Source organism: Tamandua tetradactyla, chromosome 13 (assembly GCF_023851605.1).
Source record: "Tamandua tetradactyla isolate mTamTet1 chromosome 13, mTamTet1.pri, whole genome shotgun sequence".
In the NCBI taxonomy this organism is placed as follows: domain Eukaryota; kingdom Metazoa; phylum Chordata; class Mammalia; order Pilosa; family Myrmecophagidae; genus Tamandua; species Tamandua tetradactyla.
The window spans coordinates 94442714-94452349 of NC_135339.1; positions in this window are offsets into that span (position 1 = coordinate 94442714).

A 9636-nucleotide genomic window follows, 5' to 3' on the forward strand; every position below is an offset into this window, starting at 1 on the left:
GGAACAGCCATCCAGAACCTGGGGGAAGAGCAGGTGCAAAGGCCCTGAGGCCCAAGGGCAGGGAAGCCGCAGGGGCAGCCAGGAAGCCAGCGGGGCCAGGCGTGAGCAAAGAGGAGAGGAGGAGCCGGGAAGGACACTGGGGGCTGAGGCTGTGCAGGGCCTGGAGGACTCTGGTTTGGTGCCGGATGTGAGACCCGAAACCTTTGGAGCGTTTTGGGCGTGGAGTGCCTGACGTGCTTGCACGGCCAGTGTGCTGAGAACGGGCGGGGTGGGCGGGGCTCAGAGTGGACATTGGTAGGTCACTGCCCTTCGAGCAGCAACAGGCCTTTGGACCAAAGCCCAGACATGGGGTTAGGCTATGAGTGCAATGGTCCAGAAGAATCCAGAAGCTTCCCTGAGGCAACCTGAGCGGGGCTGGGCAGGCAGGTGGAGGGTGTCCAGAAACCAGAGAGCGGTCAGAAACTGGCGAGTCAGCCGCAGCCCGGGAGGCAGACTCGAGGGGCTGAGGCCCTGAAGCAGCTGGCAGGACAATGCAGGGAGGCCGAGGACGTCGTGGTCAAGATGCTGCCAGGCCGCCCTCTCTTGGGGTCCTCGGGGCACCGGGCAGGGCTCCGGCAGTCTGCTTGGGAGGCACTGGATGTGTCCCCGGAGGCTGCTGTGACACATGACCACAAACATGGAGGCTTAACGCAGCACAGACTCATCCTCCGGCTGCCTGTGTTCCTTCTGGAGTCTCCGGAGGGAACCGCATCCACGCTTTTCCCTGCATCCTGGACTGGTGCCACTTCATCCAGCCTGAGCTCTGGGGCATCAGGTGGCATCTCCCCACAACGCCTCTCCCAGTTGGACCCTTCTGCCACCCCCAGGCAAGAACCAGCAAGAACATGGGACTGTTGCTTCCTATGAAATGGAGCTCGAAGGATATTAAGGAATGATGAGAAAGACAGACACAGATGGGTTCAGGGGGTCTGAAGCTCAGAATAACAGACCAGAGACATCAGACAACTTTATTCTTAACTGGTTCCTGCTTATATACTGCAGGGTTCACGTGACAAAGAGTACGCATGCACCTGGTGAGAATACCGAGTGCTTACTTAAGATGACCACAAAGAACCTGGGGCTAAGACGAAACAAACATTCTCTCTCTTCCAGACTGTTCTCCATTAAGCAAATAACTGTCTCCTCAATTTCTTGCCGCCACTTTAACACCAGCTGCTCTCAACAAATTCTGCAGGTCTTGTTTTAACCCTTGGCTCCTGCGTGGGACCCCTGGGATCCAGGAAAGCTTCTCCGCAGCAGGGCAAATGAATAGCAACATCACTTCCACCTGCAGCTGCAACTTCTCCTTGCCATGCGCATCGGTCAGGGGTCTCCAGGGACTCGCACCATCAAGAGACATATATATATATATGAGAGACAGAGATTTATCATAGGAACTGGCCCATGTGACTGTGGCAATTGGCAAGGGCAGGCTGCAGGCTGGAAACTCTGGTGAAGTTCTCAGTGAATTTCCCAGGAGCAGCTGGCTGGAGTAGAGATGGAAATTCTCTCTGCCTGCTGAAATCCTCCATTCCCTTCAGGGCCTTCAACTGATTGGATAACATTCTCTCATTGCTGAAGGCAATCTCCTTTGTTGACTGTAGATGCAATCACCCATAGATGCAATTACAAAATACTCTCACAGTCACCATCAGGCCAGTGCTGGCTTGACCAAACAACTGGACACCATCACAGCCAAGCTGACACATGAACTTCACCGTCACACCTGGTAAACACGTTCACAGATTCCAGTGATTTAGAACACGGGCACAGTCCACTCTCCAGTCTGGTGGGCGAGAAAGGAAAAGAGGAGAAGCCCACACCTGCATCCATCAGCGGAGTCAGGCCAGCGAGTAGGCAGGGGGCTCAGCACAGGGAGACACTGCAGACTCTAAAGGGTGGGCGGGGACCTGGCAGAGCTGGGCACTGGACAGGAGCTGGAGCAGTTCTGCATCCTTCCTGAGAGGCCAGTGCCGGTGTGTAAACCAGAGATGCAGCCCAGGGTCAGCGGCCAGGGTCCAGAGCATGTCCTGTTAGCAGGGCTCGACGGAGGCTCCGGCTCAGCACAGATGCCACCTGCCACAGCGAGTCCGGGAGAGGGCTGGCCCGCCACCCCACAAGGCCATATCAGCCCGTTTGCACGTCCAGGAGCACGCATGGCAGCCGCTGTGTGGCCTGTTGCCTCCCTGAGCCACCGTCCACCCCAGGGGCAGGCACCAGGCTCTAACCCCACCAAGAAGAGGATGCCAGCTGCAACCACCCCCTCAAGCCTGAAAACATGGCAGAGACGAATGTTCCCAGGTCTGGTGACACGCAGGCCAGGATGCCCGTCTCACACCAACACAACCAGGGGAGAGGGGGCGACTGTGCCCGCGGACATGGCACATCTCCAGGCAGCCGTGGAGTTGACTTTAAAGAATCAAGTACCCAGCCAGAGAGACAGAGGGAAAGCTGCGAGGCCCAGAGGGCTTTATGCTGGCCCTCAGGTGCGGCCCATAGTGGCCCATGGTTGGAGGTGGCAGCTTTTTAAAAAGACTGCTTCTGAAATGTGTCAACTTTGTGCAGCCACCGCTGGGGGTGGATTGGGCCTGACGCCGGGGAGCTGGTGGCGCAGCTGCAGGGGAGGAGCCCCCCCAGCGTGGCTGCAGCCGAGCCTCGCAGAGCCCAGAGGGGGTGGGTGCAAAACCTCGCAGGGGTCCACACTGCGCCCGCGGGCCACGCAGCCGCCCCGAGCAGCCGGGAGAAGCGGGCAGCTCACCTGCACACTCCCGGGGCCCCTCCTGGAGAAGCGGAGGCGGAGCCAGGCCCCCGTGGGAGGGACGGGGTTAACACCATGACACACATAATTCCCCGACGTGAAGGCAGATGCCTGCCATGTCACCTGGAATCCAAAGAGGTCTTTTCTTTTCCTTTTTTATTGAAATAAACCAAATGGCTTTTAATTCGCATGGAGGAAGATGTTCGAAAGTAGTTGATTCTCTAGAGAACGGTGAGCGGGAGCCTTGGGTTTATGCAGCCTGCGGAATCCCCAGGCCCAGGCTCAGCCGTCGTGGGTGCACGTGGGGCTCACACGTGCAGGTGGAAGGCAGGGCTCACGCGTCCAGTGCACAGCGGGGCCCACGTGTCCGGTGCCTGGTGGGGCTCCCGTGTGCAGGTGGAAGGTGGGGCTCACGCGTCCAGTGCACAGCGGGGCTCACGTGTCCGGTGCCTGGTGGGGCTCCCGTGTGCAGGTGGAAGGCGAGGCTCACACATGCAGGTGGAAGGTGGGGCTCACGCGTCTGGTGCCTGGCAGAGCTCAAGCGTCCAGGCTCACACAGGTCCGGCTGGCAGCAGGCGGCTGGTTTAACCCGGGGTGCAGGAGGGAAGCAGAGCTAGAAGCCTGTGCCTAACATGCACGAAACAAAGCCCAAGTGCAATAAAGACCCAAACAGAAGTCAAAGAGACCCGAAGACACTACTCTCCCTCCTCCTGCTGGGAGAGAGAAGATGCTGGAAGACCTAGAACCATGATTTGGCCTCGGTGTTGCAAAAATGGTCCCCTCTGTTATTTGTTTGTGGTGTATTCCACCACGCTGATTCATTTTCAAGCAAACAGCCAAGAGCCCTTCCTCTGAAGAGTGCCCACAAACTCATGAGAAGGCAAAAATACACAGCAGAGGAGGTGAGAGGTGTGGCATGGATGCAAATGGCTGGAAGAGGTACTGGACCAGGAGGTTGGGGCGTGGCCGGGGCTGGGGGCTGGCACAAGCCCATGGGACCAGCACCCCCAGACAAAGTGATTGACTGCCCCCACCAAATGTAACCCGGAGCTATCATGCGCGTGTTTCAGGCCCGCCTCGGCTTCCCCAATGCCAGCGTGGGCCACTCAGGACCAAGGCCTGTGGCTGCAGCTCCGTGGCCAGGGAGCTTTCATGGCAGGGGTCCCAGGAAGGGGCTGCTCCAAGAAATGACCGCCAGGGGCGAAGTAGAGACTTCACTGCACGTCTTTCCTTGGTGTCACACCTGCGCCATTTACAGGAGCCCAAGTCACGCCTGGATGGAGTTTGTCTGCGGTCATCACAGGCACGCCCTGGCCCCCTTCTGCCAGCTGCATGGAGGCCGTCCGGTGGGTACCCGTCAGCCGTGGAAGTGGGACGTCCTTCTGCAGGGTAGGGGGGGCGGAGCCACCCCAGGGAGTCGCCTCTCCCGACAGAACGGCACTTTCCATTAAAGACCCACACAGAAGTCCCGGGAGCTGTCTCACGGCGGTCAGGGAGGCGGCAGCGAATCCGGTGCCAACATTTCATCTCATTTCTCATAGTCTGAGAAAGAGACTGCATGCTGGGGTCTCGGTGTCCCCATCACGACAGAACTGCCTTTTTGTTAATTACCGACCAGACATTGTGTGCATAATTTTGATAAATGCTATTTTATCTAATAATACACTCATGATTGCCCTACAGAATAAAATTAAATCGAGCTGAAGAGAAGAAAACAAACAGAATATTTGAATAGAGTGATTCCCAAAGAAAATGCCACTGTGCCACACCAGGGTGCCCCAGCAGGAACGGGAAATCCCCAGCGAGTCCCCAGTGAGTCCCCAGCATGCCCCAGCATGCCCAGACACCCCCGAGGGGGCCGCCCTCCCTCCCTCCTGGAGACAATAAGAGAGCAGCTCCCCGGGGAAAGCATTTGGGATTGCCGACTCGGACCAGGCTGGAATGCCCAGCACTGGCGTCCACAGACTTGCAGAGGCCACAGCTCCTCCATCTGTTTCCTGCTCTGATCTGGTCTCCCTGGGGCCAACTTGGAACAGTTCCTCTGACTTTGCATTTTGACGCTCACTTAGCACGTCTGCAAACAAACCCGCAGGGCTTCGCGATTGAGCCTCATGAGCACACGGCGCGAGCGGGAGGAGGAAGCATCCTTGTCTACACTCACTCACATGTGCTCGCTCGTGGGCCCTGAAGCCCCGCCGTGGCTGTGGGGTCCACGAGGGTCGGGGCTGTGGACGTCCCCGCTACCATCGGGACCTGGGATCGCACACAGCCACGTCCGACTCAGACAAACCACTTCCTACTCTCACAGCCTCCAAAATGCTGATGCTTTCCTGGAGCTCGCAGGCAGGCGTGGAGACCTGGCTTTGTGCCCACCTTGGCCATGGCCCATGGGCCCTGCGCGCTGCCAGCCCCACGTGCGCTACCCTGGACGCCACCGTGCGGCCCTCACTGGCCACAGCCGTGGCCACCTCCCTCCTACCGCTGTCGGGGCCAGGGGTCCCGGCCTCCGTCTAGCAGGTGACCAGGGGAATCCCGCAGCCCCTCGTGCCTCAGTTTCCTCCTTCCTGAAGCAGTCACCAGCCGGAACCAACGTTGGGCAGCTCTGTCCTTCATCCTCCTGGGAGAAGCAACCCCAAAGGCCTAGAAACGATTTCAAAATACACTCTGGGAAGCTACTCACCGGGTGTGTGCACGAGCACCCACCAGCACTTGACAGAGACCCTTTTAGGCCTTAAGGGAAAAGAGTGATGATGGGAAACAGCTAAGGCTCCTTGAAGTCAGGGGTCTTGGCTCACCCGTGCCCACTGGCTGCCAGCCCCACCCCCAGCACGCTGCTCGCAGACACAGCGCTCAATCAATGTGTGGCTTTTTAACTAAGCTGTTACAGATCCCTTCCCACTTCAAGCCTGTGCTATAAACTAGCCACTTAGTACCCAACCTCATCCCAAGTATTACAGTGTTCACACTGACCCGGACAAACTCACTCAAATATCCACATTTGTCACCTATGAGACCCAAATCAATGTGGGTTGTTTGTTTTGTTTTGTTTTTTGCATGGGCAGGCCCCAGGAATCGAACCTGGTTCTCCAGCACAGCAGGCGAGAACTCTGTCTGCTGAGCCCCAGTGACCCACCCTCAATGTGGTTTTACTGTGTATCCAGTATCTCCTTGGGGGAGGTGGGATCCCAAGTGCCCCTCTAGAGCCCCAGCCCCTGTGTGCAAACCCCGCATGGCTTCCTCTTGAGTGTGGAATGACGCAAAGGTGGAGCAATTTGCATATGTAATGAAGGCCCCTAATTAGTCGGCTTTGAGTTAACAGGGAGGGTGTGGTGGTGGGCCTGACCTAATCAGGTGGGACCATCGCCAGGACAGGGCCCTCCCAGAAGTTAGGGAGAGTGGAAGCACGAGAGGACCCAGGGAGGAGCCCCGTGGCAAGGACCTGAGTACATCCTCCAGGAGCCGAGAGCAGCCGCTCGCTGACAGCCAGCAAGGTGGTGGGAACGCCAGTCCTAGAGCCACAGCAAAGTGGATTCTGCCTGAGCGTGAGGGGACCCGGAGGTGGACTCCTCCCTGACTGAGCCTCCAGGTGAGGATGTAGCCAAGCTGCCCCTGGCTGGCCATCCTGGGAGACCCTGAGCAGAGGTCCAGGAGGCTCAGTGCAGGTGTCTGAAGACAGAACATTGGGAAAATAAATCCATGTGGAAGCCACTAAATTTATGGCAGTTTGCTGTGTGGTAGTAAAAATTATTGACAAATTTAACCTGGAATAATAAGTTGCTTTTTCTAAGGTCTAAGATGGGATATAAAAAGCTGGTTTTAGACCGCCAGTGGAATGGCTTTAACTGACATCCATAGAATACATAACTTAGCAGCAGAGCAGGCATCTTCTCAAGCGCAGAAGGAGGGCTTGCCAAGATAAACCGCATTGTGCCATAAAACACACCTCAATCATTTTAAACAAGCAGAAATCATGCAAAATATGCTCTCAGATTAAAAAGGAAGTAGAAACCAATAACAGAAAGATAGCTGGAAAAATCCCAAAACATTTGGAGATTAAACAACACACAGGTCAAATGAGAAATCTGAAAATAAATTTTAAAATATTCTGAACTAAATGAAGATGAAAACACAACTTATCAACCTCTGTGGGACACAGCACAAGCCGGGCTTAGAGGGAAACGTACAGCTTTGAGTGTACACATCAGAAAAGAAGAGAGCCATGAAGGCGATCTAAGCTCCACCATAGGAAACGAGAAAGAACAGCGACACGAACCCAACCCTAGCAGGAGAAAACAAATAATAATAAAAATTAGAGCAGAAGTCAAGGAAATTGATAACAGGAAAACAATGAAGAAAATCAATGAAACCAAAATCTGGCTCTTTGAAAAGATGGACAAAATTGAGAAGACTGTAGCCAGTATAACCAAGGGAAAAAGAGAGCAGATGCAAATAACTAATGACAGAAATGAAAGAGGGATCCTCATGACAATTCTCTGGACATTCAAAATATAATAAAAGAAGATTATAAACAATTCAGTGCCCATAAATTCAATAACTTAGACCAAATGGACCAATTTCTTGAAAGACACAATCATATAAGGGGAAATAGACAATCTACCCAGGCCTGTATCTATTAAATGAATTCCAAAACCAAAACACTAGATTTTTTCAATGATGCATTCTACAAAACATTTAAGGGAAAAGTTCTCCAATTCTCTATATATAGTCTGTTCCAGACAGCAGATGCAGAGGGAACACTCATTCTGAGGCCAAATTACCTAATTCCAAAATCAGATGAAAACATCACGAGAAAGGAATACAATAGACCAATAAATCTCATGAACGTAGATGCAAAAGTCATCAATAAAATATTAGCAAATAGAATCCAATTATGAACAAAGAAAACTAAGCCCTCAATGAAGTGGGGTTGGTGCAGGGCTGGTTAAACTCTCAAAAATCAATTAATGAAATTGATCACAGCAACAAGCTAAATGAAAAAAAAAAAAACATATCATATGTCAATTGACACCACAACATCTGATGAAATCCAACGTCCAATCAAAACAAACTGGAATGGAGGACAAAGACTATCTACCAAAATCCTACAGCTAACGTCATAATTAATGATGCACCATTAATTGACCCTGAAATAAGGAGCAAGAGAAGGTTGTCCCTTCTCACCACTCCTATTCAACGTAGACCTGGAACTTTTAGCTAGTGGATAATGCAAAAAGAAAAGAAAGCTAAACTGATTGGAAAGAAAAAAAAAAAACCCATCTCGATTCTTAAATGACATGCCTATCTATATAAAAAAGCAAAAAATAATTATTAAAATATTCCTATACCTAATAAGCAAGTCTACCAAGGTAGCAGGACACAAGTTCAGTATACAAAAATAAAGTATTTTCCTATATACCAGCAATGAACAATTAGAATTTAAAAATTTAAAAACAATACCATTTACATAAGCACCCCCCAAAATGAAGTTCTTTGCTATAAATAAAAAAAAAAAGATGTCTAAACTCCATATATGGAAAACTACAAAACACAGACGACATAAATCAAAGAAGAGCTAAACAAATGGAGAGATATTCTGTATTCATGGGTTTGAAGACTTAGTGTTGTTAAGACGTCAACTTGTCCAACTTGATCTACAGGTTCAAATTCCAATCAAAATCGCAGCAGGCTATTTTGTGGATATTGACTGATTCTAGAGTGTTTGTGGAAAGGTAAAAGACCTGGAAATGCCAATACAAAAGAAGATGAACAAATTTGGAGAACTCATGCAACCCGGTTTGGGGAGCCATTATAAAGCCACAGTAACCAAGTAATGTGGTGTTGGGAAATGAGTAGATATATATATCAGTGAAACCGAATAGACCCCAAAAATCAGCTGATTTTTGACGAAAGCACAAATGCAATTCAAAGCTAAAAGAATATTCTTTTCAACAAATGGCGCTGGAACAATGGGACATCCATATGAAGAAAGAAAAGGAATCTGTATACAGACCTTACAACTTGGGCAAAAATTAACTCAAAATGACTGAGTGCTAATGTGTTTACAAGCTTTCTTTTTTCAAGTGAGGAAAATGTTCTGGAATTAGTTGTTGCACAACTCAACAATGCTGATTTGTACGCTTTGGGTGAATTGTGTCATATGTAAATTGTATCTCAATAAAATAAAGTAAACTCAAAATGGATCATAGACCCAAATGCAAAATTAAAACTATAAAACATTTAGGAGAAAATCTCCATAACCTTAGGTTAGGTGATGAGTTTTTCAAATACAACACCAAAAGCATGGTCCATGAAAGAAAGATATTAGTTAGTTAAACTCTCTTAAAACTTTAAAAGCCTGCTCTGTAAAGTACACTAAAAGAATGAAAAAGCAAGTCATATGTGCCAAATACATATCTGATAGAAGACTTGCATCAAAAATATTCTTAAAACTTAACAATAAGAAATCATATGACTCAAGTAAAAAGTCAGTAAAGGATCCCAGCAGATCCTCACCAAAGAAGATAAACAACCGGCAGATGAGCACATGAAAAGACAATCAACATCATGTGACATTAGTCAATTGCAAGTTAGACCACAATGAGATACCACTACACCGGTTAGAATGGCTAACATCCAAAAGCTGACCACAGCAACTGCTGGCCAGGATACGGAGCAACTAGAACTCTCATTCATTACTGCTAGGAATGCAAAATAATACAACCACTATGAGAGGCATTTTCTTATAAAGTTCAACATAATCTTACCATATGATCAGGTAATCACACTTGTAAGTATTTACACAACTGATTTGAAGATTTTTGTCCACACAAAGACCTGCA